The sequence below is a fragment of the Miscanthus floridulus genome, chromosome 4, assembly GCF_019320115.1.
Source record: "Miscanthus floridulus cultivar M001 chromosome 4, ASM1932011v1, whole genome shotgun sequence".
Taxonomy (NCBI): domain Eukaryota; kingdom Viridiplantae; phylum Streptophyta; class Magnoliopsida; order Poales; family Poaceae; genus Miscanthus; species Miscanthus floridulus.
This window is the reverse complement of record NC_089583.1, coordinates 117,169,914-117,187,768: the sequence shown is the minus strand read 5'-3', so window position 1 is coordinate 117,187,768 and position 17,855 is coordinate 117,169,914. Positions and strand designations below refer to the sequence as shown.

The 17,855-nt window shown below is 46.3% G+C and overlaps 2 pseudogenes; one reads left to right on the top strand and one right to left on the bottom strand.

Annotated features, from left to right (window-relative positions):
- Window positions 1-509: 509 nt before the first annotated feature.
- Window positions 510-1,777, bottom strand: LOC136549178 (peroxidase 2-like; annotated as a pseudogene).
- Window positions 1,778-7,225: 5,448 nt separating this feature from the next.
- LOC136549177 (peroxidase 2-like) lies at window positions 7,226-8,387 on the top strand (annotated as a pseudogene).
- The last annotated feature ends 9,468 nt before the right edge of the window (window positions 8,388-17,855 follow it).

The window sequence follows — 17,855 nt, the reverse complement described above, 5'->3', positions numbered from 1 at the left end:
ATTTATAATTTGGAACAGATCTAACAGCTATTATTATCAATGATAGTCATATCTTTTAGATTTTTGTGAGAATTTCTGGTATTTTTTTTAACGTTTCTCATGAATATTGATCCTCCATTGAAGGCCTCCGGTTAGTATTAGTAAGATGCTCATGTGTTTGAAACAGATGCTTATACATGTTCTGAACTTGATGCCTATATATATATACGCTTATGCAAATCAGATAGGTATCGACCCATTCATCGTCTCACAAGTTACAACACAACCTCAAAAGGGAAGCGTCCGCCGTCAGGTTTAAAAAAAAAATCTTTTTTCTTTTCTTTTGCGAACACTTATTTAAGACATTGATCTCTAGTCAAGTTCACATCAAAACCAGCAGATTCATCTGAAATGAAAATGCAACGAGAAATAATCAAATAATGTGCTTCTCTGATGAAACAAACGCCAAATAGTGGCAGGTTTAGAGCCGCCGATAATCCTTTGTATTAGTACTAAGTACGTAGGAGTAGCTAGTTGACGATGCGGCAGTTCTTCCTGATCTCGCCGTTGGCGGTGGTCTTGACCTGGATGGCGGCCATATTGACCATGGCCTTGGCGAACTTCTTCTCCCACTTGCCGCTGATGAACGCATTCTGGATCACCTTGGTCGCCGTCTGCCTCGACGTCAGCAGGGCCGCGTCGGAGTTGAACAGCACCTTTGTTCCTGAGCACGTTCTCGTAGTACTGGTTGTCCAGCCTGTCAGGGGTGACGACGTCCTGTACCACCGTGGGGGTCGTTGGTGAAGTTGGGGCTGGCCGGGCACTGCCTCTTCAGCACAGTGGCGAGGCCCGGGTTCATGTCGGAGGGCGGCGTGGAGATGCGGTCGGAGAAGGAGGGGAGCCGGAGAGCACGACGAGGTCGTCGACGCTGAGGCCCTTGGCCCCGAAGCTGCCGACGAGCTGGGAGAGGTTGAAGACTTGAAGGACGGCGGCGGCAGGAAGGCGAGCACCTCGTTCTCGAGCGACACGCGGCCGTCCAGGCGGCCCCCCGGCAGCCTGTAGTTCACCCTGAAGCCGCTGAGGGAGAAGGCGGCGAACTGCACGATGTCGGCGCACGAGACGACGCCCGGGCAGGCCCGCTCCAGCGCCGCCTTGGCCGCGTCCACCACCTCGAAGCCGCGCAGGCTGGGGAAGTTGGGCGGGCCCAGCTTCTCCGGCCGCGGGTTCGCCGGCGTCGGGTCCAGCAGGACGGAGCCGTCGCAGCCCTGCAGCAACAAATACATGATGGTAGCGCGTCAAGGCAACGCATCGCTCGCATGCCAATGCCATGCACGCCGGCCAAATTTTGGAAGCATGCATGCATGCACTGCGTCTCCAGAAATAACACCTAAAATGTAAGACCCATTCGTACTTTGGGTAGCGCTACAAGTAAAAGATTCAATATCTATTCGGCATCTTCTCCAACAACAAGACCAAAAGAGAATCCTTTCTGCAAATGGATTTCTAGGAGAGAGGATACCCATATTTGGGTTGTGCTTTTCAGGCAACCAAAATAGGTCTCCCGTATAGGTACTCTGTTGGAGGCTGATTTTGGGTCTCTTACTACCCATTTTGGGTTTGGGTGTCCTGAGTTCCTTGTTGGAGACAGTCTAACACGTAAACGTACCTGGACGAAGTAGTCGTGGAAGGCCATGCGGATGAGGCTGGCGCCGGTGCCGGGGTTGAGGGTGGTGACATTCCACGTCGTCGCCGCCTCCCCAACCCGACATCCGCCGTGGTCGCCTCCCTGGCCCGACATCCGCCGCGCCTCGAGGCACAAGTGCCCAGATCTAGGCCTCCCTCACCGGATCCCCATAGGGCGGGGGTCAATGACTCCTATGGCGGCGGATCTTGGGGATGGCAGGGGAGGGTTGGGGGCTCTGGTGACTATGGGAGCGGAGGCCGGAGGAGATGGCGCCACGCTGCACTCATTGGGGGAGGACACTACGAACCTCGAGTGAGAGCGGAGGTCGGTGGAGGGTGCGGCGCGAGGGAGGAGAGCACGCGTGCGGGAGGGCGGCGCCGACGTGGAGCGAGGGCTTGTGCGTACAGGGATTGGGGATAATAAGGTTGAGGGATTTTTTTATTTTTTTTAGCCGGACCCGGGCTTCTTACTCTGCGCCAAGAAGGAGTCTGCGCGGGATAGTTTTGGACTTCTGTTTCGGTCGGCGGGAGATTTTCGCGGCTTGATTTTTTCTGTAATAAAGCTAAAACCCGACAAAAAAATTTACGTCACCGACAGAAATAAATGAATTTCTCTATCGGTATGTACCACACAGAGTGAAAATGTCGTTTTTCTGTCGGTTTTATAATTTTCCTGTCGGGTTTTACTCACCTGACAGAATAATTATCATTTTCCTGTCGGTAGAAGCCGTACCGACAGGGATTTTTCGGTTTCCAGTAATGACACGGCCTCCCTGACGATCACCTCCGCGCGAGGGCCCGAGTGCTTGTAGAAGCCGAACCTGAGCCTGAGCGGTGGAGGAGTTTGGGACGGCGGGCCTGCGGCTTGAGTTGCAGGCACCGCGCCGCCGAGCAGCGCAACCAAGATGACGAAGACGCCTAGCCTGGACATTTTGTGTGCCGTCGTCGTCGAATGCACGTTGATCTGCCGAGCACCACCGGCGGCTCGTCTATCTATTTGTACACACCTGGAGACCGGAGAACGATGAAGGTTGTTGGCGATCGACGTTCTCGGTGATCTGGAGCTGCATGTTCTCTAGCTCGTGCCGGGATGCACGCATTGGGAAGAATAATACCAAGCACAACTCAGCATCTCATGGGCTGGGGCAGCAGAAATGCATGCGCTGCTCTGACTTCGTGGTGCTGATACCATGCATGCAAACCTGGCAGGCACCATGCATGCATGTGGAGTACTGGGAAAGTGGGAATCTCTCTCAATGTACTGTGCGTACGTGATGGATAAGCTTTTTCATTCTCTTCTTCTGCCGACGCCGTGCTTACATACTCTAATACTCCCCTGACAGGACGTGCTTACACATTATTCCCAACAATAATTCCCGTGGAAATTATGCTCCGTTGCGTTCCTGCCGGGATTCAAGCGCTTTCGATCTGCCACATGCAGGCTCACGTTGACAACAATGCTTGCTTGGACGGGTGGGGGAGTCGAGATGGCGATCATTAATTGCGGGGGTGACAAGGTGGAGTGGAGTACGTCAATGGCATCGCTGCGTCGACCATGGTGGTGATAAAAGGGATATTCCTAGTGCAATGTAATAACTGAGCTACTGAGTTCGACCTGTTTGCTTTGCTGAAAAGCCAGGCTAAAAAGTATGGTTTGCTGATTTGTTGTGAGAGAAAAACACTATATCATGGCTAATAAGCCAGACTGATAAGTTCAAGCGATGGCTGATAAGCCAGGCCGATAAGTCATAACGATTATACGATATAACTTACTTACCCAAAGTATAGTATCATATGGTGTTGTATTTTAGGAGTCTCTAAACAAATTAATTATTGGATATACTCCATCTGTCTTAAATAAAATAAATAATTTCCTATAATAATCACTATAAGTCCTTAAGGCAATATTATAGGTGTAAGGAAAATGGACCTTAGGCCCATTTACTTTGTATTTTGGTGTTTGATGATCAACACAATCAAATTGGATTAATGAATTTACAAGTAATTGTTTTATAATTTAATAGGGTGCAAGATGTGACTTGGACGAAGGCGACATGGTGATCCCACGATCAACGCCATAAGCAAGACCCTAGAAGCACAAGAGAAGACCCAAGATATCAAGCAAAGTCCAAGCACGAAGATAGGAACCAAGTCAGACGCAAGATCGCGAAGAAACGAGCTCACAAAGGTGATCGGACACTTAGGTTGATTAGACCACCGCTTATGCGCTTGCTCTAGGTTTAGGCTTAGGGTTTAGTGAGGTTTGCATACCTCTTACCACTCGGTGCTTGCGCGCACCTTTGTTGTACATCGGAGGGGCTTATAGTCTTGCGAGATCATCGCACCAACCGCGTTTGATAGTGAAGACCCGTGGGGAGCGGTCCGGGAGAGGCTTGCCGGAAGGCACACCGGAGACCCACTTACGCATGGGGAAGGCCCGGGGCTATCCACGGAGTTACCCGACCGGGAGCTTGGCCCTTGCGAGGGATTCCTTGTGAGGGGCTCCAACGAGGACTAGGGGGAGCTTGCGTGCTTTTCGATACCTCGGTAAAAATACTGGAGTCATCGACGGGAGTTTGTATATCTCTACCTTACTCTTTAGCTTCCGCTTTTACATTGTTTGCATAAATCCTTTTGCGGTAGAGATAGCAACAAACTAGCAAAACGTAGTTGCACATTTAGATAGTTTATCTTTTTGCATAGGTTTTGCTAAGGTTAGAAAAAGATGCCATAGTCTAGAGTTAGATTTTTAAGTTGCCTAATTCACCCCCTCTTAGGCGTCATGGTCCTCTACAATAGGAAATGTTATATCTATGGCATCAATAAGTATGTAAAAATATATTTCATGGTGCACCTAGTAATACTAAAATGGTGTTATAAATATTAGTATTTTTATCTACAAATTTGGTTAATATTAAAATATTTTGACATAGGACAACTTTTAATTTGGGATAGATGGAGTATATATTCTATCAATAACAAAGGACCCAAGGATTGTGCATGGTTTTCTAACCTTGGATATTGTATCCAAACGGCATTTTTAGAATGATACAACTATTTTATCTTTCTCTCTTCATTAATTCTATGCCATACCAGTGAATAGTCTTGCATGGCATCCACTGCTACAGAAACGATTTATACAAACATGGTTTTTTGGGGCTGTATTCCTAGCTGGCTCTATGAAGACTCCACTGGGCCCACTAAACTAGCAGAATCTAGAAATACTTTTGCAGAGACAACTGAAAATGGAGGCTTTTTTTTGACAATAATGCTTGGCCGTTGGGTGGAGGAGTGGACTTCTATGGCTGCCTCTCGCGCGGCTAGGGAGAGAGGGGCAGTGATTCGGCCATGGTGGGGGCAGGGCAACGGGCCACAAGAAGGTGCAAGCACAGTGTCATCGTCACGCTGACATATTTACTAAAAAAATGATACATTTATGTTATGATGTAGTATGATTTATCCTCCTTTTTTATGTTTCCATACTAAAAGAACTGGGTTTAATTTCCTGATGGTTTACTTACAATTCGAAACGGCCCGGTCCATGCATCATGCTCGGTTAGAATCTTATAAGACATGAGTTTAGAAGTTTATCTTTAATACCTACAACTAATAAATGTATTTATTTATATTCTATCTCAATATATTATATAGATTAATCTCCCTATCTTGACTTAGATGTCTAACTAGGCATATGCTTTGTCTTACGCCATATGTACATAGTCTTTTAGGGGAGCTCAATCTATGTAATGTGAGTGTCAAGTGTTGTGATCAATTTTACTTCGCTTCTGAAGGATGATAATATTCGACTCTCCCTTGTGCTACTAATCTTCATGTTCGGTGTTTAATTCCAAAGGAGGATAATTTTGAACCACAGCAAGACCAACTTAAAAAATTTTACCAAAATCCCCAAAAATTCAAAAAAAATCTTTTTTATACCTAATAGCGGTTCTAGAAAGGGAGAAGTGGATTATGGAGTAAGGGAGAGGCTTATGTCCATAATGACCACATAAATTAAGGGGACAAGTGAAAATGGTAAGAACAAGTTAAGTTTTTTCTCGTATTATCATGCATATTTAAAATAGCACCATATGATCTTGCTCTTTCATTGCATCAAGTAAGTAGGTAGTTTTAATTTGATATATTTTATTGTTTACTTTGGTTGTGTTGTCATTAATCATCAAAAGGGAGACATTGTAAGAAACATGGACCAACAAGGGTTTAGTGATTTTAGTGGTTGATTGGCAATATAACCATTTTGATTAACATTGTTTGCGAGTATACAAGGAACATTAGTCCTTAGGATGCAAAGACAAACTTGAACTAAGCTAAGGTGAAGATCGAGGAATCAATGGCTCAAATGAAGATCAAGAGAAACATTGAATACTCCAAAAGACAAGGAAGAAGCTCAAGAGATCATATAAGTGAAGACTAGATAACATGGTTCAAAGAAAGAACTCAGAAAGGCAAAAGAGAAGTCACTAGAGCTTTCCGGTGGGCACTGTAGATACCGATGGCCAGTCTGAGGCAAGTTGGACGTTTTGGCGCTCACGAGAGGGTACCCTTGTGAGGGGCTCGAACAAGAGCTAGGGGAAGGTTGATCTTCTCGGTACATTAGGGAAATCGTCATCACGGGAGTTTGCATTCTCTAATTCATTTACGCTTCTGCACTTACTTGCATTTTTAGGTTGTGTGCTTACCTTTCCTAGTATAACTTGCTAGGTTATTAGTTGATAGGTTTGGAACCTAGGGTGCAAAACTCATTAGAGATAGCAACACGCTTAGGAAAACGTAGTTGCACATCTAGATGGTATCTTGCATTGGGTTTGATAGTATCTCCAAGCACGCCCTTAGTCGTCATGGTCCCTTCACTTGTGTTTAGCTGAAATCTTAACTTGAACTATTTGTTTGACTTAGAAATTGATCACCACTTCATGGCTTCTTACATGTATATGTGGTGTTAATGGTAACGGCGGAGTGGGATGTTTTATGTACAGTTATGTGTTAAGTTCACAATGTATTATGAAATATCCATATTTGATGTTAGGATTAAACGCATATCTCATAATTTTTCAACACTTCCAAAGCTCCTCCAAGATGGCATGTGGCTCCAGATCAATGCCCGAGCAATCTTAATCACGAACTTTGCTTAGATCCAACCAACCCAATAATGATGGATTTGCCAGCGATCCTTCATAAATTGTTGTCAATATGAGTGTAGCTGGCCGAAAACGTTTGACTTGCCATAATTTACACAGGAATTATTGTTGTGAATGTGCGCGACGTCCTGTCAGGGGAGTAGAGTAAGCACTGTGGCACAAGACAAAGCTTATCCATCTATAGTAGTGAGCTAGATGTCCGCTATCCCACATGTGGTGTCTGCATTGGCTGCCTAGTTTGATACTAGCCCAAAAAGTCAGAGGGATAGATCAAGCTGAGTTAGTTGTGTTTTGGTCATTAGAAAAACAATGCTAAGTTGTGTAAGCACGTTCCCAGCGCGTGCGTGCATTCCGGAACGAGCTAGAGGACATGGCACATGGCAGTTCCATGGTGTATATAAATAAGCATGCACGCAGATGAACAATCCCCAACTCACTCAGCAGCAGCAGCCTCCCATTCTTCGAGCACGGTGTGCAACAGCTTGCAGAAGATGGCCAGGCTCGGCGTCCTCGTCTTGGTTGCGCTGCTCGCCGCTGCCACTGCACAAGCGCAAGGGTCCTTGGAGCCAAAGCTGAGGTACGGCTTCTACAAGCGCTCGTGCCCTTACGCCGAGGACATCGTCAGGGAGGCCGTGAGGAACGCCACCAACGTCAACCCCGGCCTCGGCGCCGGCCTCATCCGCATGGCCTTCCACGACTGCTTCGTCCAGGTACGTGAACTAATCCCAATATGCTTCCAGAATTTGGCCATGCAAGCATGCACTGCATTGCCTTGACGCGCTACCACGTATTTGTTGTTGCATCAGGGCTGCGACGGCTCAGTGCTGCTCGACCCGACGCCGGCGAACCCGCGGCCGGAGAAGCTCGGCCCGCCAAACTTCCCCAGCCTGCGCGGTTTCGACGTGGTGGACGCGGCCAAGGCGGCGCTCGAGAAGGCCTGCCCGGGCGTCGTCTCCTGCGCCGACGTCGTCCAGTTCGCCGCCCGCGACGCCGCCTTCTTCCTCAGCGGCTCCAAGGTCTACTACAGCCTCCCCGGGGGACGCTTCGACGGCCGCGTGTCCTTCGAGAACGAGACGCTCAGGTTCCTGCCGCCGCCGTCCTTCAACCTCTCCCAGCTCATCCAGAGCTTCAAGGTCAAGGGCCTCGACGTCGACGACCTCGTCGTGCTCTCCGGCGGCCACACCATTGGCCGCTCCCACTGCTCCTCCTTCTCCAACCGCATCTCCACGCCGCCATCCGACATGAACCCTGGCCTCGCCACCGTACTCAAGAGGCAGTGCCCAGCCAACCCCAACTTCACCAACGACCCCACGGTGGTGCAGGACATCGTCACCCCCCAACAAGCTGGACAACCAGTACTACTGGAACGTGCTACGTCACAAGGTGCTGTTCAACTCCGACGCAGCCCTGCTGACGTCGACGGAGACGGCGAGGAAGGTGCTTGAGAACGCTGGCATCCGAGGAAGGTTTGAGAGGAAGTTCGCCAGGGCGATGCTCAAGATGTCGCTCATCGAGGTCAAGACCGCTGCCAACGGCGAGATCAGGAAGAACTGCCACGTCGTCAACTAGCGCGGCGCGACTCTGTTCTTTTTGCAGATATATAGCAGCACCTTATGTTGATCTCTTGTATTTTCTTTCTTCGGAAGCGAGTATGTTGTTTCATTCTTTCCGTGCATCCAGATGGTCAAGGTTTGTTTTTCTTTTAATTCAATTTTCCAGATGTATTTCACCAAAGAAGAAGAAGAATTTTCCACAAGATGTACTCATCGACTAGGGACAAATGATTGAATAAAGCTACTTGGTTTTTTGGCTGAACCTGAATGGTGGATTATTGTGATTAATGACTGGATTTTCCATCTAATGCACACTACTACTAGAAAATACCCCTAAGGCTAATCTCAATGGGAATTTCATAGAGTTTTATTGGCATTAAATACACTGGCATGACACTGCATTGATGAAGAGAGAGAATAAAAGTTTCATGGGAGTAGAGAGAGTTTCATGGGGATAAAATTCTTCTGCACTGTTTCTAAAATATGGGTGTGTTGGAAACTGGGCCATGAAACCCCACTGAGACTGGCCTAAGGCCACAGAGGACATTATTGCAATGGTACTAAATTTGTTGTGATTGGTGTAAGTGTTATTGACACAGTTTGCAAAAATATTGCGATATGTGTTGCATTGTGACAATCTTGACTTTCGTTGCAAGAGGTTGATGTTATTGACACCATTTTGCAGATTAGTTGACAAAATTACAACGAATTTATTGCATTGTCATAATCTTGAACTTGTGTTGCAAAGGTTGATATATATTGCAAAGAAATTGTAAAACATTGCATCAATAAAGGTTTTATCGTCACCAATTTATTGTGTGGTCATATAATAATTAATTTTGTTGTAAAATGCTGCTCTATATATGTTGATTTGTCCGAACGAGTAGTCACTCGATCTACTTTTGGATATCCGTGTATGTGTATGTGTATGTATGTTCCCTCGGCTTGGTTAGCCGAGTGCATATTTCACTCGGCCCATTTGGATGGATGCATATATTCACCGGCTCTTGAGGAGGTTCTTGTGCATTATCAACCAATTGCTCATGATCAAGTTGGCAATAGAAGATGAAGAAGGGTTCGAGCTATGTTCGATTGCATCAAGTTGGAATTTATAAAGGACCACAGTTAAAGGATGAGGTGGTCTAGTTTACTCTTCAAGGAATACACACTACTGGCCTGCGTGGGGAGGACGATGGATCGGCGGCCCACTTCTAGCTAGTGTAGGAGCGGGGAGGACGGCGGCCGGTGTTAGAGAACGAGTGGACGGTGGCCGACACTGGAGGTCAGGTAGACGGCGGCTGGCGTCAGAGGACAGGCGAACGGCGGTCGGCGACGGAGGAAGGATGGGCGGAGGGCAGCTGGCGTCGAAGGAAGGATGGGCATGGGCGGACGGCGCTGGATCTAGGGCAGAGGAGCACAACTGGAGAGGAGACGAGAGAGGAGTGGGGGCCCATAGGCGCCACGCGGTGTGAGATAGGGGTGGCTGGGTGGATGAAAGGAACCCTAGGATCTGAAGGAAGTAGATTATATACCTCTTTTGCAATGGTCCCACATATCAGTGCAGGTTTGGTGGGTTTGCGGTGCGGGTATGATATTTTCTTACCCGTCTTCCTTTGCCCGTTGGGTACAAATCTATACACGCGCCAGTGCCCATGGGCACAAGTTGGCGCCCGTATGTGTGCCCATTGGGTTTTTACTGCCCATTGCCATCTTTAGATTGGAGTATATATGTACTAAGTCCTCGCTCACTCACTTTGCATTGCATGGTCGGCCTACCTCATCAAAAAGAGCACTAATGATGCAAACAAAATTATCCATTCCACGACGAGGAGGGGGGGGGCGCAGGCCCCCTCCCTCCGCCACCAATGCTACCTTAGAGGATCTATCCACTCCTGCTTAAGAGGATCAGATGTTAGCTGGTTAGTAAAAGTTCACTTAGTCCTGGTTGCTTGCTTATGCTGGACCGAAGCAACGTGTTGCCGGAGAAGAAGGATGACTGTCCGTACATGTAACTGCACCACAGTACATGTACGATGAGAGTCTTCCTCCCACTGAACCTTTGGAACCCCGTAGCCAGTACGTAGGCGAGGCAGCAGCTTCAATAGTTGGGGGTGTGGTGCTCAACGCTTAGTAGGTGCTCCAACATGAATATTAAGGGGTAGGTCTAACTGCTTGACACCACGGAAAAAGATCTAATTAGCTTTTGTCCTCTTCTTTGTTCTTGATTTTTAATCATGTCTTGATATTGCTTAGTGCTTAGTTTATGTTTTGTGTGAAAGTAATACTTGAGTGACATCTAGGATCTTTTCTGTGGTAGTATGTTCTTAGATCACAGGCTCTTCTTTTGCTCCTTAGGATAATATTGTCAGTGCGCCTATGACTAAGGACTTGGTATAGTGTGATGGCCCTACAAACTCGTTTTAGTGTGCTCTTGTAGAAGTTTTAAGGCTAGTTCTTGCCTATGGGCGGAGTCGTTTTAATAGGTTAAGGTGTCTTGCTTTAAATTTTTAGAAATATAATTCACTTAACATTGTTCACAGTGATGATGGATCCCTGACAACATATGGACATATACACGTGTTGTGTAGTGTTTGGACCGTGCATAGCATGCGTCTTGCCAAGTTCGATCTTCCACCAAATTAAGGTTGTGTCTAGTTCAACTTTTATAGATTGATTATGCTACCAAAAAGCAGAACACCAACCAAACCAGTGGAACCAGTGGAACTAGAAGTAGTTTTTCAGAAGTCGTTGCTTTCACGTAGTACAATTTTTACAACACCTTAAATCCCGTTTTTGACTTTCGCTTTACTTTTCCAATGTTTTTGGCTTTGTTTCTGCTAGTTGTTCCAAGGGAGATAGAGAAAGGATCGGAGTAGGTTTCATAGTTGTTTTAACCAAACAACTTACAATTTTTCTACAACACGTACGTATAACAACTTTTCCATATAACGTCGCAAATCCCAACCGGGAGTTGCGTCTCCGCAAAACTTCTCCCACGTGGAAACTGCTCATCTTGCCAGCTTCTACCGCAACCGCATTGATCTCCCTCCTCTTTCTCAAAGTGCATTTGCCCCTGGTGTGGGTTTTTGTGTATTGATGACATCCAAATTAGGGACTAATGAGTTTTTAATGAGAAATATTACAACTTTAGCCCCGTGAAGGAATTAAATTGATGTTCAAGATGAAATGGTGTCCCTCAATTCTTGAAGTTTAAAAGGCGGATGAACTCAAACGCTCTTCACATATCTATCTTATGTTTTTGGGTTTAGGTTTGTCGTACTATTAAGAGGGATGCAAATTTAGGTGGTTTGAGGAAGATAGAATATTCAAGTATCGAATTAAAATCAAAAGAGAGATACTCTATCACTTCACAAACACTTAGAATTAGTTTTCTATGACTTTGGTCGTCGGAACTTCCGACGGTTCCTAGGAGTTCCGGGAGTCAGAAGTCCCGGCGCTTGCAGACATAGCCTTCAGGTTGCTTGACCACTGGCTGCATGTAACACCCTAAAAATTTGACTTAGTTTAAAAATCACTAAAGAAATAAATTTTTTAAAACTTTGCATAGAAACTCACACATACAACTAGTTAACCTAGAAAATAATATAAATAAATCAACATAGGAATAGAATATTAGGAAACCATGGTTGGTTGAGTGTTTGTTTGCTCGTTGAACTTATGGTGGCATCACTAAATTCAAACTGCATTTGAATTTGCATTCAAACCATTTCAAAATAGCTAAATAGGAAAAGAAGGAAACTAGAAAAGGAAAGGAAATAGAAAAGGGGCAATGGGCCTCCTCTCCCTTCCCCTCTCCATTCGGCCCACAGCGTAGCCCACTTCCCCATCCCCTTCTTCCCCTTCCCGCATGGGCCGGCCACGACCTAGTATCGCAGCACCAGCAGCCCGTGGCCCTTCTCCCTCCCTCTCTCTTAGCGACAGGTGGGACCCGGCTGTCAGCTCCTTCGTCTCCCCCACGCCGACCATGCCTGTGCCGCTGTACCGACCCTACCATGGACTAGCTCGGCGCTGGGGATGACGGGCACATAGTTGCCGAGTTGATGACACCCCGAGCTATCCCATCTCCCCTCTCCCTCCCTCTCTTCTCTCTCAACGCCCACAATGCGTCAATGCCGGCATGGCAGCAGGCAAGGGAAGACCTCACCGACGTGACCAAGAACGCCGACGAACTTGCCAGAGTACGAACGGACACTGAGGCATCTAGCTCCCCACCACCGAGCTCGAGCACGTGAGTGAGGTGGAAAATATCCACCGGTGGGTAGGGAAATATCCCACAGCCACCGCCGACCTTGCCCGCCTATAAAAGGGGCTGGTCGGTGAGCCTCCGCCTCACCCACCACCACTCCAAGCTCCGCAGTGAGCCAGAACACACCATCTCCCCCTCCGTTTCCTCTTTCCCCCTTTCGGTAAGAGCACTAGGTAGGTTTTCCCCAATCTAGTCTCCACTGACGCCAATGGAGATTCCTCTGTCTTCTTTCCCTCTCACTGCGTCCCTGGCCAATTGGAGCAGTAGGTGAGTTCCCCATAGCCTCCTCTATCTAATGGCATAGCTATTTCCTTCTCTTCCCCTCTATGTTGCCCGATTCGCATGCACCATGCACCACCGAGCCGCCATGGTCGCCGGCTCACCGTTGGTAGGGCTCGGCTGGTCCTCACGTCACCCCATAGTGTTTCTCACACTCCCACGCACCCACACATGTAGTTGGTTAGGTAGTTTAGGCTAGTTAGGAGCACCTTCACTTCTCGCCACCGCTGCACTGGCTCTGACGAGCCACCACCGCTGTCTTGGATGCCCGCAGCCGCCGTGGAACCCACCACCGACCACGGTGAGCCACCCCGAGTGCCATCCACCTACCACACATCCTTCCTAAGGCACGACGCCACTGGCGAAGCTTTTCCTGGCGAGCCCATGGCCACCTTCCCTGTCGCCGTTCCCCTCTTCCCTTCTCTCACTGACAGGTGGGACTAGGGCATAATGGTGTCCCCGTTACCGCCGTCGCTGTCCGTTACTTCCCCTCCTCCTCTTCTCTCTATCACATGGGCCATGGTCCTAATGCCGTCCTGAGCTGACGTGGCCATGGGACCCACCTGTCACACACACACACGCACACCACACATAGCGTTGGGTACACTGAGGAAAACGCTGGGTACACCCGGTTAGTGCACACAGAATGTTAAAAACCTATTTTCCCGATTTAGAAAAATTCATAGAAAATTTGTAAATAAACTGGATGCATGAAAGAAATTTACCATGTAGTTTGCACCCATTTTCATGGACTAGAAAATGCATATAAAATTCTACCTAGTTAATTAGCTATAGAATAAACTTCTAAAATTAATAACTTTTAAACCATAACTCCATTTTGCATGAAACCACATCTAAAATTCATCTAAAAGCAAACCCTACCATATGCACCTAGTGCCTCCATATAGTTCTATGTTTGCTTTTGCCTTTTTCTTTTGCGAGTAGCGGTAGTCTTATTTGACCGATACGTCCGACAGACGACAGTGATCGTTAGGAGGACAAAGGCCTGAATTTCATAGACGTGCCACAGAGTGTCAATGACGAAGGCAAGTCCAAGCTCCCCTCCTTACCATCTTGCTTAAAACCACTGAAATGCTAAAACATGACTATGAGATTATTACCTTAGAAAATGAGCTCGGTTAGTATGAAATAATTAAAATAAATGGTTATCTTGTTATTTTATAAGCTCCACATCATGACTAGATTTAGGGATAATAATAGAACTTAAAACATGTTAAACCTAAACTAAACCCCAACATGGGGTAAGTAGTGGTAAACTATGGAGGTAGTTTACCATGGCAAGGATGCCTAGAGGGGATTTCTTTGGGAGATACTCGCCTCGGTCACATAAGGACCAGTTCGTAGTCCCTCTCACCTAGTGAGTTATTTCGTACAGCCACGTGTTTATATGGGTAGGATTGACCTCACACCCCGTTAGATAGAAGTATAGTTTCTACTAGGAGGCCGGTGTAGGCAATGGAATATCAGGAGCCGACATAGGGGATGGATTTCTTTCATATCCGGTTGGCGTGGATGCTATGTGATCTTCCACGTTAAGCTTTAGGTTTTTAGGCCGTGTTCGAGCCACTGCTTTCTTGGCCTATTTGAGCCATGTTTTCTTTTGTGATGATTTGGTATCATCACGTTTAGGGGGATTTGGTATCTTCCCGGTTTTGTGTCTCCAACCCCTGAGAAGCCGTAGTAGAGTTATATAGACATCTACGCGTACATTTAGGTACGAAGTCTCGTTAGGTCTATTTCGTCCATCGATCATGGATGAGGTTGCACCTATTATGTGGGGAAGTTTATACACCTCTGTAGAGGTTATTAAATCTATTCGAATAGCCACGTTCTTGGAATGGGCAAATGCTAGGATGGGATACTATGATTAGTTTTACTTTTATGTGTAATGAAACTGGTAATAGAATGATGCTAACCCAGGCACTAGTGGGAATGGTAATACTCTACTAGGACCCAACCTGTAATCATAATCACCACCACATCTCTATTTCTACCCTGTGGTTGGGACTTGCTGAGTACGTATGTACTAACCCATTGTTGACTCATAGACCTTGGCATAGAAGAAGACTATGACTTCGAAGATGAAATGTACCACGAGGATTGGGTTTCCCGTAAGGAGATATGATCATAGGAATGTGACATCGAGGCTAAGGTTTCGTTCGTGCTCAAGTTGCCTGTGGAATAGGATGTCGTTTCGTTGTGTTATAATCCCGCTTTAGAGACCACCAATAATGTCATTTCATGGCCGTAGTCTTCCGCTACTATGTAGCCTATGACTATGCCCCTTTGGCCACTGTTGTAGACCTTAATTTAGAATATCAATAAAGATTGGAACCTTTATTATATATCTGTATATCATCCCTATGATTAGTGCGTATTTGTGCGTGATCTTGGTGCAAATATGGATGCACTGAGGACTTTCAAATTGAGGGGCCGTCACTGCGCGTCGGAAGTCCCGACGCTAGTCGAAAGTCCCGACTGCCAGAAGTCCTGGTAGCCGTCGGGAGTTCTAGGGTACGCCATGTTTGCCCAAACTCCCCTAACCATGCTATTGACCATACAAAAATATAGGTGCCAAAAGTTCAGGTGATCTAGGTTGGAACTTTAAATGCAGATCTGAATGGTTAGAATTTGCCTTAAAGTATAAATATCTCTCTCCTCTCTTCTAATTGTTACCCACTCATTACTCATGACCTAACTTTGGCCAAAACAGCTCCCAAGCATTCAAGGCACCCCTCTCCTCTCCCCTTTGCTCCTAGCTTCGATTCCTCCAAGGATTTGAGTGAAGAGAGGGTGGATTGAGTGAGAAAATCATCTAAGCAAGCTTGGGCACTTGATTTCTTCGTCAAGTAGGTTGGATTTGCATTTGTTACTCTTAGGGCTTTGCCCCTAGCCGGCTAGGCATCGCCCAAGAGCGTCCATCTTATGGAAGAGCCTTGGGAAGTTTGTATTACCCTTAATTTCTAGTGAAAAACTCAAGTGACCTTTATGGTTTCCTTGAGAGAGCCAAGGACATAGAAGTGACTCTAACCTTTGTGGTCACCTCAACAATGAGGACATAGGAGATCTTTTGTGGGGTTGCTGAACCTTGGGATAAATCATTCTCTCGCGTGCTTGTTGATGTTGTATTGTTTGCATTCACTTGTCCTTGGTTGTCTCTTTCCCCCTCTAGCTATATCTTAGGGTTTAGACCCGATCTATAGAGTGGTGGCATTTCGATGTCAAGGGAGTGATCCTACATCTTTATATTACCTAACCACTAGGAAGTGGGGTTATAAGCTAATTCATTCTTAGTTTATTTTAGCACTGGTTTAATAGTTCATGTAGAAGTTAGAACTCCCGGACAGTTTGTGTTAGGACTTCCGACGGTCGGAAGTTCCGGCCCAAACTGTCGGGACTTCCGACAGTTGATGACATTGAACTTTAGTTTATGTTGTAAAATTTTAGATACGCCTATTCACCCCTCTCTAGGCACTGTAAGTTCCTTTCACTCTCCCATCCGGCGATCTCACCGGTGGTTAGAGTGGGGACCCGACCTCTTTATAGATCTAGGTTTGTTCTAATGTTTCTTGTAGTATTTGGTTTCTGGTGTCATCAACGAGGTTGTGGCAACGATGACGCTTTAGAATAAGATCTCTCATGCCTCTCTCTCTACCTCAATGACGTTCAATCTAGCATCGGTGAAGGGCTAGTGAGAGCATAGTTTTTGTCAAATCTGTTGCTCTTCAGATCTTGGCAATTGGTATGTTTATCTTAGGAAGCAGTTGGCTGACTTTCGATGGGATGATCTCGACATCTTCTTTCGATCTGTTCGACAGCAAGGTTTGGTATTTTCAACAATCTGATGGTGAAGAATTGTAAGCCTGTGTTCCTTGGAGGTTCCTCCAACCAATATTCATTCAGTGGGTAGTAGATCTCGTTGTCAGTAGTGAGTGGCTTTTGTGGTCTTCAAAGCCATATTTGGCGAGGATGTTTGCAAGTGTTCCATTTCTTTACCATCTATTTAGGGTGATTTTCGAGCTCCGGCAAGCGGCGGATGATCGTAGGAAGAAGAAGACCAATTTGTTTTTATTATGTACTCTTATTTTTTAGAGGTCATTTTATGTCTTATTATCCAGGTTGTTTTCCTCAATATATGTCAGATATGGGATACTCTTTTAAGTGTCGTTGTAAAAAACAACTTTTCCATAGCTCACAGATCATAGCAACTTTTCTGAGGCTTTGTAGTTGCACTCTTTTCCTTACTCTGATCCAATGAAAAGGCAGAACACTTGCCATTACCGTTCAAAAGAAAAGAGTGGGCTACTATATTATACTGCCACAGGCATGTATACGCAATTGACACTTCCTCTGAGGTTTTACCCACATGTATCAGGTGTCATTAGTATGCATTATTGTAAAATCAGACCATTGATCACAATTCAGTCTAAAAAATGGAGCATTGAGGTTCAGCCAAAAAAGAACTAGGAACTTAATTAATTTATTGAATCATGTGATCTCTAATCGAGCATATCATAATCTTATGCCAACTCAATACCAAAAAACCAACCAGATATCTGGATGCAACAAAGAATCAAATCAAACAAAGCACTTGTACTTATGACGAGGAAACAAATCTAACGCTAGTTGACGACGTGGCAGTTCTTCCGGATCTCCCTGTTGGTGGTAGTCTCTTGATGTCGAGGAGCGAAATCTTCACCATCGCCTTGGTGAATTTCCTCTCCCACCTTCCATGGATGAAAGCGTTCTCGATCACCTTCTTCGCCGTCTCATCGAGTTGAGACGGGCCGCGTCCGAGATGAATAGCACCTTGTGATTTACCGCGTCTTGTAGTACTGGTTGTCCAATGTGTTGAGAGTGATGATGTCCTGCACCCCGCACTAGCCTAGCAGGATGGAGCCGTTGGCGCTCCACCAT